This window comes from Arvicanthis niloticus, chromosome 1 (genome assembly GCF_011762505.2).
Source record: "Arvicanthis niloticus isolate mArvNil1 chromosome 1, mArvNil1.pat.X, whole genome shotgun sequence".
In the NCBI taxonomy this organism is placed as follows: Eukaryota; Metazoa; Chordata; class Mammalia; order Rodentia; family Muridae; genus Arvicanthis; species Arvicanthis niloticus.
In genome coordinates this window covers 107,301,152-107,316,151 of record NC_047658.1, presented here as the reverse complement: position 1 = coordinate 107,316,151, position 15,000 = coordinate 107,301,152, and positions in this window count along the sequence as shown.

Below are 15,000 nucleotides of genomic sequence, written 5' to 3'. Positions count from 1 at the left end.
CTCCCCAGTACTATATCACAGGCATGAGTTATATGCCCAGCCCCCCCCCCCAAGATTCTTCTCTTGTCTTATTAGAGCGTTAGTCTTGAAGCATATTTCCTCTTGTGTAAGAAGCTTAAAATGTAATTTATACAATATAATTATAGCCACCTCTACTTTTGTGTAATCACTTATTACAGGCAGTTCCTTTTTATCCCTTTGCTTTTGGCTTTCTTGTGTCTTAGGTCTAAAGAGTTTACTGATGGCTCCTACTTAATCTTCATTGTACTGCATGTAGATCAAAGGCCATCAAAAAAAAAAGTTTATTGTAGACAGCATGTGATTAGACATTATTATTTTTATGAGTATGGGTACTTAACCTACATGTATGTCTGCGTGCCACTTGTTTGGTGCTCATGCCAAAAGAGAGTTTTAGATCCCCTGGAACTAGAGTTACAGGTGTGAGCCACCATGTGGGTGCTGGGAATTGAACTCAGGACCTCTGGAAGAGTAACCAGTGTTCTTAACTGCTGAGCCATTTCTCTAGCCACATGACTAGATTTTTTTAAAGGTTTAATTCCTTTAGTGAATTTATGTACTTTGGGGATTAAATATAAAACAATTTTTATTTAACAAAATTACTAAAAAAGAAATTATTTTTTATTTCCTATAATTGTTTCTCCTATCTTTCTTACTGTTTTTTTGTCACTAATTTTTTATGCTTTTTCTATTTCCTTTTTTATCTTCTATAAGTATTTTGCAATTTATAAGGGGACTATAAAACATTTTAAATGTATAACACTATTTCAGATTGTTAATAAATTGACTTTAAATAAATTTAATATAAAGTCCTCAGCTTCTACTAATAAGACAGCTGCTTTATATTACATAGCCACTTAACAGTTTTTATGGTGGTTATATTTTTTCTTTCATATTTTATAAAGGAATTAAAATGTTTTATGTATCATCATGAGAGAACTGGAGGATTCCATATTTATATAAGTATTTGTTCTTCTCTGAGAGCTTTAAATTTCATATGATTTGTATAACCTTCCAGCATGAATTTATTCTTCAGTGGTCAGGACTCCCTGGAATAGTCAAGTGGAGGGCATTTCTCCTTCATTATTGATGGGCATTTTCTGGGTACAGTGTTTTAGTTGGCTGTTTTTGTTCTTTTAGCTTTCACTATGTAGACCAGGCTGGCCTTGAATCATAGAGATCCACCTGCCTCTTGCTCCCTAGTTCTGGGATTAAAGGCATATGCACCATGCCCGGCCTATGCCCAGTTTTAGGTGTAGTGAGGGGATCTGGATTTGGGTCCCCATGTTTCAATAGCATCTGCTATCTCCATTGAGCCATCTTCTTAGCCTGCATGGTAGAGTGTTTTGCTTTTTATTTAAATTAATTTTATTTATGTGTATGGATGCTTTGTTTGTATGCATCTCTGTACACTACATGTATGCCAGATAGATACCCTGTGGAGGCCAGAAGAGGGTGTCAGATCTCCTGGGATTGGATTGCACACAGTTATCAGCTGCTATTTGGTTGCTGGCTGCCATCTGTTTAGTCATTTCTCCTGTCCTGTGGCAACAGTTTTATTTAAATATCAAACATTTTTTAATAAATAATTCATGCTGAATATATTATACATGTAATGAATGTGGGAGACCCTTGTTCAAAATATACACCTTAGAAAATGATAAAAATGTTTACGTTGGAGAATATTTTTTTTAAAAATGTAATTACCTCTATGTATGTATGTAGGTATGCATATATGTATGTATGTGTATATATGTGTGTATGTATGTGTGTATGTATGTGTGTATGTATGTATGTGTATATATGTGTGTATGTATGTGTATATATGTGTGTATGTATGTGTGTGTATATATGTGTGTATGTATGTATGTGTATATATGTGTGTATGTATGTATGTGTATATATGTGTGTATGTATGTGTGTATATATGTGTGTATGTATGTATGTGTATATATGTGTGTATGTATGTATGTGTGTGTATATATGTGTGTATGTATGTGTGTATGTATGTATGTGTATATATGTGTGTATGTATGTATGTGTATATATGTGTGTATGTATGTGTGTATATATGTGTGTATGTATGTATGTGTATATATGTGTGTATGTATGTGTGTGTATATATGTGTGTATGTATGTGTGTATGTATGTATGTGTATATATGTGTGTATGTATGTATGTGTATATATGTGTGTATGTATGTGTGTATATATGTGTGTATGTATGTATGTGTATATATGTGTGTATGTATGTGTGTGTATATATGTGTGTATGTATGTGTGTATGTATGTATGTGTATATATGTGTGTATGTATGTATGTGTATATATGTGTGTATGTATGTATGTGTATATATGTGTGTATGTATGTATGTGTATATAAGTGTGTATGTATGTGTGTGTGTATGTATGTATATATGTATGAGAGGACAACTTGGAGGAGTCAGTTCTTATTCCTCCATGTGGGTCCCAGAGATCAAACTCAAGTTATCAAGTTGGTGGCAGGTCTTTTACCAGCTCTTCAGCTCACTCCAGCTTACTCCAACTCACTCCAGCTCACTCCAGCTCACTCCAGCTCACTCCAGCTCACTCCAGCTCACTCCAGCTCACTCCAGCTCACTAATGTAGAGCAACACCTTTTTTCGAACTTCAGATCTTGGTGAATGTAAAAGAATTATTGGAAAGATCCAATGTCGAGAGGATGTGTGGGAGTCTTTAACTTGCTAGAGTTGTACATCATTAGTGGAAATCAGGAGGTGTTCACAGGTATAAATAGTGAAGATAACTTATGTCTGAAAAAGATACTTTTTGTTTTCTTTTTTCTCAGTAGAGGTTTCTCTGTGTAGCCCTGGCTGTCATGGAACTCACTCTGTAGATCAGGCTGGCCTTGAACTCACAGAAATCTGCCTGCCTCTGCCTCCCAAGTGCTGGGATTAAAGATGTGCACCACCAACAACCAGCAAAGATACATTTTTTCTTTTTTATTCTGTCAAGATACATTTCTTTTAAGTTCAAACTTCCTCTTCATGGAAACTAAAACTTATAACTTGCACTTAATGTATCTTGTTGGACTAATTCTGTAGAGTTTTTAGCCTTAGTTTATTTTCAAGATTTTATAATACTCTATTTAGATTGTGTGTATGTGTGTGTGTGGGGGGGGGCACGGACAGAGGAGAAGGAGAGAGGTATAAAATTGTGCATTATGTGAATGAATTGTTCTGGCATAGGCATTAAACTACTGGAGGTTCCAGACAGCATGTTAAGTGTTGTACTGGGTAAGCAGATATCTCTAGTAATCATTTTCTCATTTTCTTTTTCTTTTTTCTTTTCTTTTTCTTTCTTTCTTTTTTTTTTCTTTTTCTTTTTTTTTTTTTTTTTTTTGAGACAGGGTTTCTCTGTGTAGCCCTGGCTGTCCTGGAACTCACTCTGTAGACCAGGCTGGCCTCGAACTCAGAAATCCACCTGCATCTGGGGATTAAGTGCTGGGATTAAGGGCATGCACCACCACCGCCCGGTTTCTCATGTTCATTAAAGCTTAAAACTATTGCTGAAACATTAATTACGGGAGAGATAGGAGTTTATAAACTTGATTTCTGAGTATTCAGTGATTATAAAATTTTAACCTATAATATTTTTTATATGTCATGCTTGGATCCTATGTAGTACACACATTTTGGGTTTGTGTTATGTTGAAATATATAAAACATTGAAATATATAACTATTACAATATAATGCTCAGTTTTAGGACTAAGAGACACATGGAAGAAATAACTAGCATGTGCGTGTCCTTGAGTGGATGGGTTTCATGCTCACCTATCTTGATACAGTAATTACTGACATGAAAGACAACTCAAATTACTTCCTACTATGGTTCCAGTCCTGTATCATTGTCTTTTCCTTCTAGTCTCCTGTAATCTGAGGGAACAAGTGGAGACCTCGTCCTCCTGAAGTGTGTGTGGGATAACTGGGTGTAACTCAGAGGCTTCACCCTAGCTTTCCTAAGGTCCTACATTCCACAAGATAGAAAATATCCTCTCCATTCTTGACAGATGCCATTTTGATTCTGTGAAGTCCTCATCTTTAGTCCCATGGGCAGTGAAATCATTTTCCACTTGTAACAGCCCATTCTAACACTCTCTTTTCTAAAGGGGTTAGAGTTTGTTCTAATAACAGGTGATTCATATAGCTAATTTAATTGCTAAAAGGATTGAATGGACTGCCCTTAGTTCTCAGTATAATTTCCCAGTGCTCAGTTCTGTAGAGTACAGAAGGCAGGGCCTATGGGCTCCATGTGTCTCCTGAGACTTCAGATGAAAGCGTTCCAGAAGTGTGTGGGAGGGGCAGCAGAAGGGCACTTTAAGGGAGCGGGCACAGATATGAGAGGCACTGGGGCCTTGGACCTTCCTGAGATCAGGTTAGCACTTCTGGGACTTTTTACTGATTGGTAATTTCTCGAATTTCTTTTCGACATTTCACATTTCTCCCCTGGGCTAGAGCACATTACAGCTCTGGCTGTGGTCTGAGTTCATCCTGTATTTTCTGCTGAGTTCTGGGTGATCTTGCAGGAAAATAAAGGGTTAGATAGGGGATTTCAGGCAGCTTTCCTTATTTACAGAATAAACAATTGAAGGATGGTATAATTCAGAGTTTCCCCCTGGGCTGGGTTTGGTGGTGCATGCCTTTAATCCTAGCACTTGGGAGACAGAGGTACATAGATGTCTAAGTTTGAGGCTAGCCTCGTCTATGTAGTACTAGAACAGTTAAGGCTGTGTAGAAAAACCCTGTCTCAAAACCCAGCAAAAAACCCTGAAGCTATTTTTTTATTCTTCCCCCCTCCCCAATGATATTTAGGCCCTGCATGTGTTAAAAAGATTTTTTTCCCAAGTCGTTGGAGGTGTAACCTGAAAGCCAATAGTCCTAAAGAATCTTCATAGCTTCTGTCCCCATCTGTATAGTGAAACCAGAGCTGGGAGACACTAATGGAGGTCACCTAATCTTGAGTCAACACGGTGAAGGGGAAGTTAGTGTGACACCAGAGCACCCCTGGGATCCACTCCCAGTGTGGGACTAGTTCTGGTTACCCACACCTGCCATTCTGGTCCCCACCAGTTTCTCTTTTACCTCAGATATCCCTGATTTCTCCATCTCCGTAAGTACATAAATTCCCTTCTTGCCTTATCAATAGATGAAAAAAATCAAGGCGAGAAGCACCTTCAGCCTCTGAGGGGGGACGCTTCCTTTGGAAGCAATATAATGATTTAAGGTCCTATGGTTTGCAGTAATGTAAACTTAGAAGGGGGCAGGATCCAAGGAATCTCAAACAATGGCCTGAAGAAATGATTAGCCAGCAGGAAGAGGCTGGAACGATTGGCCAGACATGCACTCTGGAAGCTCCTGGTCAGACAGTGAACGTGCATAATGTCCAAGGTGGAGCAGAAGGAGGAGAAATTACTCCTGCTCTGGATTTCCCCGTTTTCTATTCCCTTTTGAGGTTGCAGAAAGGACAAGGGAGAAGATGGATAACAGAAAGGCTTAAGGAGAAACCAAAGGGTGTGGTTTGTCTTCAACTGACAATGGCTGCCCAAGTATCTTTAAAGGAGGTTGTCCATTTTTACTGATGACAATAGAGACAGCCATTCTTTTTTCCCCAAGAGAATTTGTTGTGAAACAGTGCCACAGACCCTCTTGGCCTGCCAGTGAGTCTGTGTAAGTCCTCACCGGTGAGTCTGTGTAAGTCCTTCACCTGTGAGTCTGTGTAAGTCCTTCACCAGTGAGTCTATAAGAGTCCTTCACCAGTGAGTCTGTGTAAGTCTTTCACGGGTGCTGCTGAAGATCACCTCACACTGTAAGAAGGCCGTCTTAAGATTAGCCTCTTTTAAGCCCCATGAGGGAATCTCAATGTTTGTTTTTGCTTTGTTTTTAGCTCCATTGATTTTTTTTGGTGTGAATTTTACATCATGCACCTAAATCCTATTTATGTCTCTGTCCCTCTATATCTGCCCTCTGCCCTTGCAACCTCCCTTCCCTAAGAAAACCAACATCAACCAAAAACCAAAACAACATCTCACCGAGGAAGCTGCAGTATTGGTGTGTCATAGTGTGTCACACAGTATATCCTTATGCCCAAACTTTATGGTTTGGGGCCTCTGGCTTCTGCTATACCTTCACTACTGGATCTTCACCAGGGCTCCTCTAGGATATCTGTTGTTGTCCTGTGTCATGGAGATCCTGCAGCTTTGGTTCTGTAGGACTGTCCCGTCCCCTCCTTCTCATGATCCAGCAGTTCACAGATGGGGAAAGACACTGGGGTGGGCCAACTCAAAGTCCTAGATCTGGGCCTGGGTGGTAGCTGAGTTAGTTCTTCAATCTTCCAGCTCTCCTGTGCCACTAGGGCCATGTCTCCTGCTTTGCACAGGCAAGGGATGGGACCAGATTTCCCATGTTTACACCATTTGGGCCAGCTTCACGCACCTAAGCCACCAGGGCCAACTCTACTATGTTGCCCAGGGGAGGTGCATGGCCAGCTCTCCTGAAGGCTGCAGCCATAATGGGGCAGGGCTATTCTGAGTTTAGACCAGTAGGGGGAGCTAGCTAACCTCTGTCCCTGATAGGGATGGTGAATGGCATCTAGGTTACCCAGTGGCTTGATTTAAAGAACTGAATAGTCTCAGTTGCTTTGCGTTGTGGGGTACCTTCCTTCCTTTCTTTCTTCCTTCCTTCTTTCCTTCCTTCCTTCCTTCCTTCCTTCCTTCCTTCCTTCCTTCCTTCCTTCCTTCCTTCCTTGGTTCTTCCTTTCTTTTTATTTAGATTTAGATTTAGAGATAAGTACAAAGAGAAAAGATTATTCTGTCAGAATCCTACCACTGATGAGGAAAATGACGAGTAACAGAATAAAGATGAAAAATTCAATCTCCTCAGCAGTAAAACTCATGAAGTCTCCCTGGAGTCAGCTGAAGATCTCTTTGCCCACTCCAGGGGTAGTTTCAGAGGTCAGAGCTATCTGAAAAAATTCTCTTGTTCTCTGAAATACCTGGAAGTGTTTCATAGGTGAGGGGGATCCCTTCCTGAAACAAAGGAGAAGTAAATCACTTTGGGATCTCTACAGTGCCCAGACACACACTCACTCCAGGACTGGGCAGGGTCTGGAAGATCAGTGCTTCTTCCTATTCTTTCATGGTCAGTAGCTCTTGGAAGAAACCCTTAGCTCCAAGACCTCAAATGTTACTGTCTAGGGGTCTAGATCAGGTTACTTTCCCATGCCAATTAAAGAATTAAAGGCAGGAACAATCTTGAACTCAGCAGGGAACAGCAGTGAGAATTTCAGACACATCAGACATGAGCAAAAGGTTAAAAGTGTCATTAAAGGCAAAGAAGCCCATAGCAATGCATACATAGTGACCCCTCGCAGAACACATTGGGGTTTTTAGAAGCTGAAGTTCATTTTCTCGTCAGTGCAGGGAGTGGGGTGTCTTAAGAGTCTTTTGTGGCCAGGGTTGGGCCCTATTTCCTTAATTTCAGATTGGTCAGTTTAAACAAAGAAAGGGAAGTTGGTAGACCCACAGCTTTGGGTAAATGCATCCAGGTTCAACCTTGTGCTTATCTGACAAGCCTGGACAGTCAACTGGAAATGGGGGATAGTGATGGGAGAAAGAACCTGCCAGGCCTTTGTCAGATCAAGAGGGTCAAGAGGGAGATGGAAGTATGCCACCATTTTCTGTTTCCTTCTCTGTCTGTCTACCCATCAGTGTTCTAACTCCCAGTCCCCAGTTTTAGGGTTAGGGTTAGAATTAGGTTTGGAGGATTAGGGGTTAGGTTTAGGGTTACTTAAGCTTAGCCTTGACAGTTGGGAGGGTTAGGGTTAGTGATAGAGGGTTAGGGTTAGGGTGCTGGGGATAAGGATTAGGGTATGGGATCAGGCCTCATGGTAGAATTAGTTTTCTATTGCTCTGACAAAACACTATGACCAAGGCAACTCACAGAAGACTGTATATTGCTTATAGTTTTAGAGGGTGGGTCTATGGCACCTCGGCAGGAAGATGGCTGTCGGTCAGTATGGTGGTGGAGCAGTAGCTGAAAGTTACTTCCATATTCACAAAGGCAGAGGGGAGGGGGATGGGCTTGGGAAAGACAAGGGCTTTTGAAACCTCAAAGACTGACTCACTTTCTCCAACAAGGAGAAATCCTTCCTAAATAATCCCATGAATTGGGGAGCAAGCACTCAAACATGAGCCTATGGGACCCACGATCATTCAGATGATCACATAGGGTTTAGGTTAGTGTGTGGGGTTAGGGGGAGGGTGAGCTCTTGCACGGTTTCTGTCTAAGAAGGAAGAGGTGGTGACCTTCTCAGTCAGCTCCCTAAGTGTTTTCAGGAGGAAAGCAACACAATTCTTTTGTCTGTCTGTCTGTCTGTCTGTCTGTCTGTCTGTCTGCCTGCCTGCCTGCCTGCCTGCCTGCCTGTATTTGGTAGGGTGTCACTTAGCAGCTTCTAACTTAGCCAAGCATAAAAACAAGTGGTCAATTTTAACCTCAGTAAGATGTCTATACACACATGCATGTTTACACACATGCACACACCCCATTGGGACTAATTTCTACGAGGTTACTGCGGATCATCACTCCTACTCCCAGGAGAACTGTAACCCTAATGTTAATGCTTCCACTGAGATATTGGAAGTTAACTAGGATCAGAATCAATACTCCTTATTCCTTGGTATTGGCTGACACATATCTATTCCACCAGTCTAAAAAAAACACTTTTACAGGGTCAAGATGCATGCCACATTCGTCTTTCTATATTTCACAGTGCTAGGATATGTAAAAAAACTGCACAAAGCTGGTACTACATAGAAGGTATATATATATATATATATATATATATATATATATATATACACACACACACACACACACACACACACACACACACACACATACACACACAGATAATTACAGCTGTATACAGGAGGATATATATTTACACAATAAAGTTTGAAAAATTTCTAACTTCTAGTCTTTTAAAAGATGGTAGATAATATATAGTTTAGTGCCATAGGCATAGTTATCAAAGGTGTGGCCACCACCGCTCCGCTCATAGTTATCATGTTTTAGTAGACAATTTATGGTCCAATTTTCTCATCCAAAGTATAAAAGCACTAGACCCAAAATTTTCAAAGGATGAAATGATAATGTCTGTTTAGGTCAGTGATTGGTTCATTGCCCACATTACTTAAGGATTAACTATAGATACTGAAATATTATGAAAGTACCGTCTGTCCAGCAGTGAACAGGAGGCTGGCACAAACAAGGTTAGCCCAGAGAACATAAGATCACTGGGTTGATAAAGCCTTTCTGCAAAGGGCCATATAAAACAGTAAATATCTTAGGCATAGCCCTGTGAATAACTTATTCACCCCAAAAGCTAATAGTTTGTATTTGTTTATACTTTACATGTTAAAGTTGAGCAACCAACTGTTCTTAGTTCATGGGCCTAGCTCAAAGCAGCAAACCTAGTTAGCCAAGCAGGAAAAATGATAAAGTCGGTGCTCGGAAAGGTCACACAAGGAAATGTGAGGTATGGAAAATTAACTGAAAACGTGCTGCCCCATACTTAAAAATCTTGGCAGGGTTGGCTTGGTGGGGACGTCATGGCTGGAATTAGTGTCAGCCACTTGGCCCGGTTCAGCTGCAGATGTGCAGTCAGTCACATCCCCAGGTGCAACTGGTGCCATAAAACGAGCTACTTGAATCTCACAGACATGCATGAAGACTTCGTCCCTTGTTTCAGAGGTACCTGCAGGTAAGGTTAGGGCTATGGGGAACATGGAAGCAGGAAGGCAGGTGTGGGGCCAGGAGAGCCATGAAGCCGTGAGCAGCAGGCCTGGAGCAAGAGCAGGGTCCAGGAATGTCCAACTCTTGGAAATCTTATCCTGAGAACAGCAGGAGTAGGACTTTTCCCTCTCTCCTCTAAGCCTACATGTCTCGATGCACTGAGACCCAAGCCCTCACCTTTGCCCCACCAGAGGAGGTCCTGTAAACTGGCAGCCAGGTTAGCCTTCTCCTCTCCTTATAAGGTCATGTCCAGCATGCACCTGGAATCCCTTCTTATGCAAATGAGACACCCTTAACATTCTGGCCCAGACCAATGATGTACACTCACTCCATAGATTCTACCCACCCCCTAAAGGTTAGGTAGCCTTTGTTCCCCTCTCCCCTCTCCTGAAGCCTTCTTGAGAAGTCTGTTTTTCACCATGCTCACAGCTCTCCATTGCCTGAAGTCTGCATCACCCCTCACCATTTCTGCCCCCCACTTCCTCCCCTCAGGGTCCCCTGCTGCAGTCACAAACCTACTAAACTGGGAAGGGCGGGAAAGCAGAGCCTGAATAGCAGGCAGGTAGGCAGGGCACTGGAGTTATATGTAGCTAAAAGAACACATCCTGATCTGTAAATTAGAAGCAGGGGAAAGCTAACTGGGAATGTTGTGGGCTTTTGAAACCTCCAAGATAAAATCCAGTGAATACAGCTCCTCTGTCAACACTATGTCTCCTCATCCTTCCCAAATTGTTCCACCAGCTGGGGAGCAAGTATTTGAATATATGAGCCTATAGGAGTCATTCTCATTCAAATCACCACAGAAGTGGAGACCCTGGTTCTGACCCCTACATGGACCTGCCTCGTATGTGTCTGTGGGACACAGATACAGGGTATCTCTCAACCAGTGTTCAGTTAGTGTTCTGCTTGGCTAGGTTTGAGTAGCAGAGACTGTGGGATCTTTGTGATTAGACACTCATAGAACTTCTAAGCTAAAAAGAACAACACTACAATTAGCAGGAGAGGAAATAGAAAGGTAGGAAAAAGTGGCAGGGGAGAAGGCTGAGCACTGACAAATACATGAAGAATCTAAACCCATGTTGTGAAAACAGGCCAAAATAAACACCCCGTCCAAATGCCCTGCAAATAAAATAGGAGGCTCAACCAGCTCAGAATAAACAAGTAGAATGAATATTAGCCAAACCATACAAAGATCTGGCCCTAGAACAAATTTACTAGCACTTGCCCAAAAGCAACAGGGATGGCTGAGCATAAAAGTAACACTAATCCATATTCTTTTCTTAATTGAAAAGAACTTTTCCATACAATATTCACATCTTAGTTTATCCTTTGTCTCCTCTCAGATTCCCCCTACTCCTCCAGCCTTCCAACTCTATGCCTCCTTTTCTTTGTAGAAAACAAACAAGTGGGCCATGGTGGCCCAGGGAGGCCAGAAAAAAGACATCCATTGCTGGCCCCGGGTTGTCCTCCCACACCCCTACCCTTGTCCAGGGAGGCTAGAAGAAAGATCCCCAAGCACCTGCCACAGGTGGCACTATGATGGGCTAATGTGTGATGGAGAGATGGGAGAGATGGAGCATGTGGTGGAAGAGAAAGTGAAGCCAAGGAGTTCATATACTGTGGAGAAAGGGGGAGCTGAAGAGTCAACTCAACAGTGGTGAGAAACAGGCAGATATGAGGAGACTATGGTGAGATCCTGGCCTGGGCTTCTGTCAAAGGCCATGTCTGGGTCTGTGGTTCTGTTACAGCTGGGGTCCATGTTGATGTCTGTGGCCTGAGTTACCACCAAAGGCCAATGGATGTCTGTGGTCTGGGCTGCCACTGGAGACCATGTGGATGTCTGAGGGCTATGCTGCCAAAGCAGGACATGCTGATGTAAGTGGCCTTTGCTGCCATCTGAGGCCATGAGGATATCAAGGCCCATTCTGCTGCTGGGCCATGTTTGGGTACTGGTTGTTTGACAGCCAGGGACTGTGTTGATATCCCAGGCCTATGTTACCACCAAAGGCCATGCAGATGGTAACATAGACTGTCACCTGAGGCACTGTGTTGACCTGCCCTCCCCCACTCTCCTCACTGGACATCACACTCAGGACAAATGGTTATGACCATCACCTGGGCAGCAGTGTAGAGCTAATCCAGATGGCAGGGGTGTAGGTGAGCTGGCCCCAAGAACAGGAGGATGTGCCAAAGGTGTGAGCTAGTACCAAGGGCCTGAGTGCAGGAGAGCTGGCTCTTCACCTCATCTGCCATGGGGTGGGGTGAGTGAGGGAGACATGACCTTCTCCCTCCTTGACCCTTGCTGCCTGTGGCAGGTTAGTGAACTGTCCCTGAGGTCCTAAGAGTGGGAGAGCTACCCCCTACCCCCATCATCACTGCAGCACTTAGGATAGCAGGCCCTGCACCTTGCCTGGGCAACACAGTAGAGCTGGCCCTAGTGTTGAAGGCACAGATAAGCTCACCCAGAGGGCAGGAGAGCAGGAGAGCTGACCCTGCCCCATGTAGGTGCAGCATTGGGTGAGCTAGCCAGAGCAGTGTCGGAGAGCTTGCCTTGGCGGTATAGGCCCAGAAAAGCTGGCCGGCTAACCAACTCAGCTACCTTCCAGGCCCAGATCCAGGGCTTTGAGTTGATTCACCCCATCTATTTCATCTAGGATCTGCTGGAGTGTGTGAAAGGGCTAGGCCATCAGATCCTAAGCTGCAGGATCTCCATGACACAGGGTAACAACAGGATATCTGAGAAGAGTTCCAGTATTGATGGTGTAGCTGAAGCCAGAAGCCTTGAACCAGACCAATGACTCACAACAATGAACATTTGCAAGTAAAGATGTGTGGACGAAAGGATATACATGTATTGTATGACACACTACAGCTTCTATGGTGAGATTTTTGTTTGCTTTTGTTTTTCTTTTGCAGGGGATGTTGCAAGGGCAGAGGGTGGATATGAAAGGACAGGGAGATGAGTAGGACTGGGGCGCATGATGTGAAATTCACAAAGAATCAATGAAAAGTTAAAAATAACAACAAAAGAAAACAAACAGGCCAATAAAGAACCAGAATAAGACATGCCCACACACCCCCACACACCCCCCCACACACACCACCACCACCACCACAAACAACAACAACAACAAAGAAAAAGCACTAGAAACACATATTAATGCAGAGTCAGCCCCCCAATACAAACAAAACCCATAAAAACAAAAATAGGAACCTATAATGTACACGCAAAAACCCAGTAAGGTAAAAAATGGCCAAACAAAGCAATATGAGATGAAAAATCTTCAAAAATACATTGAGATTGTGGTGTGTGTGAGTGTGAGTGTGTGTGTGTGTGTCTGTGTGTTGGGTATCTACTGCTAAGCATGGGGCTGCCCCTTAAGTGTGGTTTGTATATCTAGGGAGACTCCATTGGAGGAACTGTTTCCTTTGCAAGTGGTTGTCAGTTGGAGATAGCTTCTTGGTTAGAGACAGAAGCTCATGTCCACTTCCCCTTCTCAGTGCCAGGACCCAGTCTATCATGGACCTGTGTAGGTCCTAGGCATGCCATGACACTGCCACAGTCTCTGTGAGTTTATATGTGTGTCAGTCTTATTGCATTTCCTTGGTATCACCCACCCCCTCTGGTTCTTAATAATATTTCCACCCCTTCTCCCTGAGCCCTGAGAGTATATGTGATGAAGACATACTATCTAGGACTGAATGTTACAAGGTGTCTCGTTCTCTGCACACTCTTCAGTTCTCTATTAAGGTCTGATAGGTCTCTCTATTAAGTTCCATTTCCTGCTAGAGACAGCTTCTTTGATGACGGCTGATTGAGATACTAATCTGTGAGTACACAGATTATCATTAGGAGTCATCCTTTTGCTACATTCCTTCAGCAGAACAATAGTATTTGGTTTCCCCCAGGTCTGCTGCCTATCTAGTCTCAGGTTCTTGGACACCCAAGCAGTGTCAGGCATGGGTTCCATCTCATAGAGTGGGCTTTAAGTCCAGTCAGATAGTGGTTGGTTGCTCCTACAACATTTGAGCCACTGTTGCACCAGAGCATCATGCAGACAGGTCACCACTGTAGATCGAAAGGTTTGTAGCTGGGTTGTATTTACCATTTTCTTCTGGTCATATGCTGAATACTTTCTAATACCATGGGTGCTATTCAGTATGGATAAAGGCTCTACTAAGGCTCCAGCTTAACTTCACTGTGTTCAACGAGACATGTAGGTGTTGTTTTCAGCAATAGGGCCTTACCATCAGTTTGCAGAGAGCAACTGAAAACCATGGCAATAGCTTAGTTGTTTGTGAATTTCCATGGGACCCCTTTAGCTAACAATTCAACTAGAGGTAACACATTTCTGACACTGAAGGTTTCAGTTGGGCAAAAGTTGTCTATTTTGGGGCTTTGTTTCTGCCATCATTTGATGACTCCATTTAGATTTCTTTCATATAGGTACACATTTTAAGAAGCTTCTGCTGTAGTAGGTTTTTATATTATAACTCAAAGGGCCCTTAGTGTTGGTCCTTCCTGCTATTCCCTCTCTTCCTTACCTCTCTCCATTAAATTCTTAAATTTTATCCAGATCCCAATCCTGTCTCTCGATAACTATATGTCTTATTTCTCCTTCCTGGGGAGATCCTCCCTTCTCTTCTTCCCAAGTCTTGTAGGAGGCACAGAGGTTCTTGTGCTCACATATAGGCACTGGGGAACCAGAAGTGTTAAATACACACGGTTGTTTCTTCAAAGAAAGGGATGCATAATCTGTTATCATCCTAGAAGGCTAGAAGGGGACATGGTTAATAGCTTAGTGACCTCTGCATTATCTGTGTGGCAAAAACCACACTGGATCCTCCCCTAGACCCTTATGGTGAGCTTTTCAATCTTTAGAACCTATCCTTATGGAAGTTGTTATATGTAGTCGATCTATAGAACCCATATTTATGGAAGCTATCACAGTACTTTACAATGAGTTTCGATGTAGTCATATCGTAAGCTTTATTGTGCTCATGGGATTGAGTTAATTATCAGCAGGAGAAATTTCATCAAATGGTGTTGGGCTTAAACAATGACTAAAATAAACTCCTTTGGGTCAGACTTTTGAAGTTTGAACCAACACCAGCTACTTAGTTGTGTTGAACTGAACTACCTTCTTGTTTC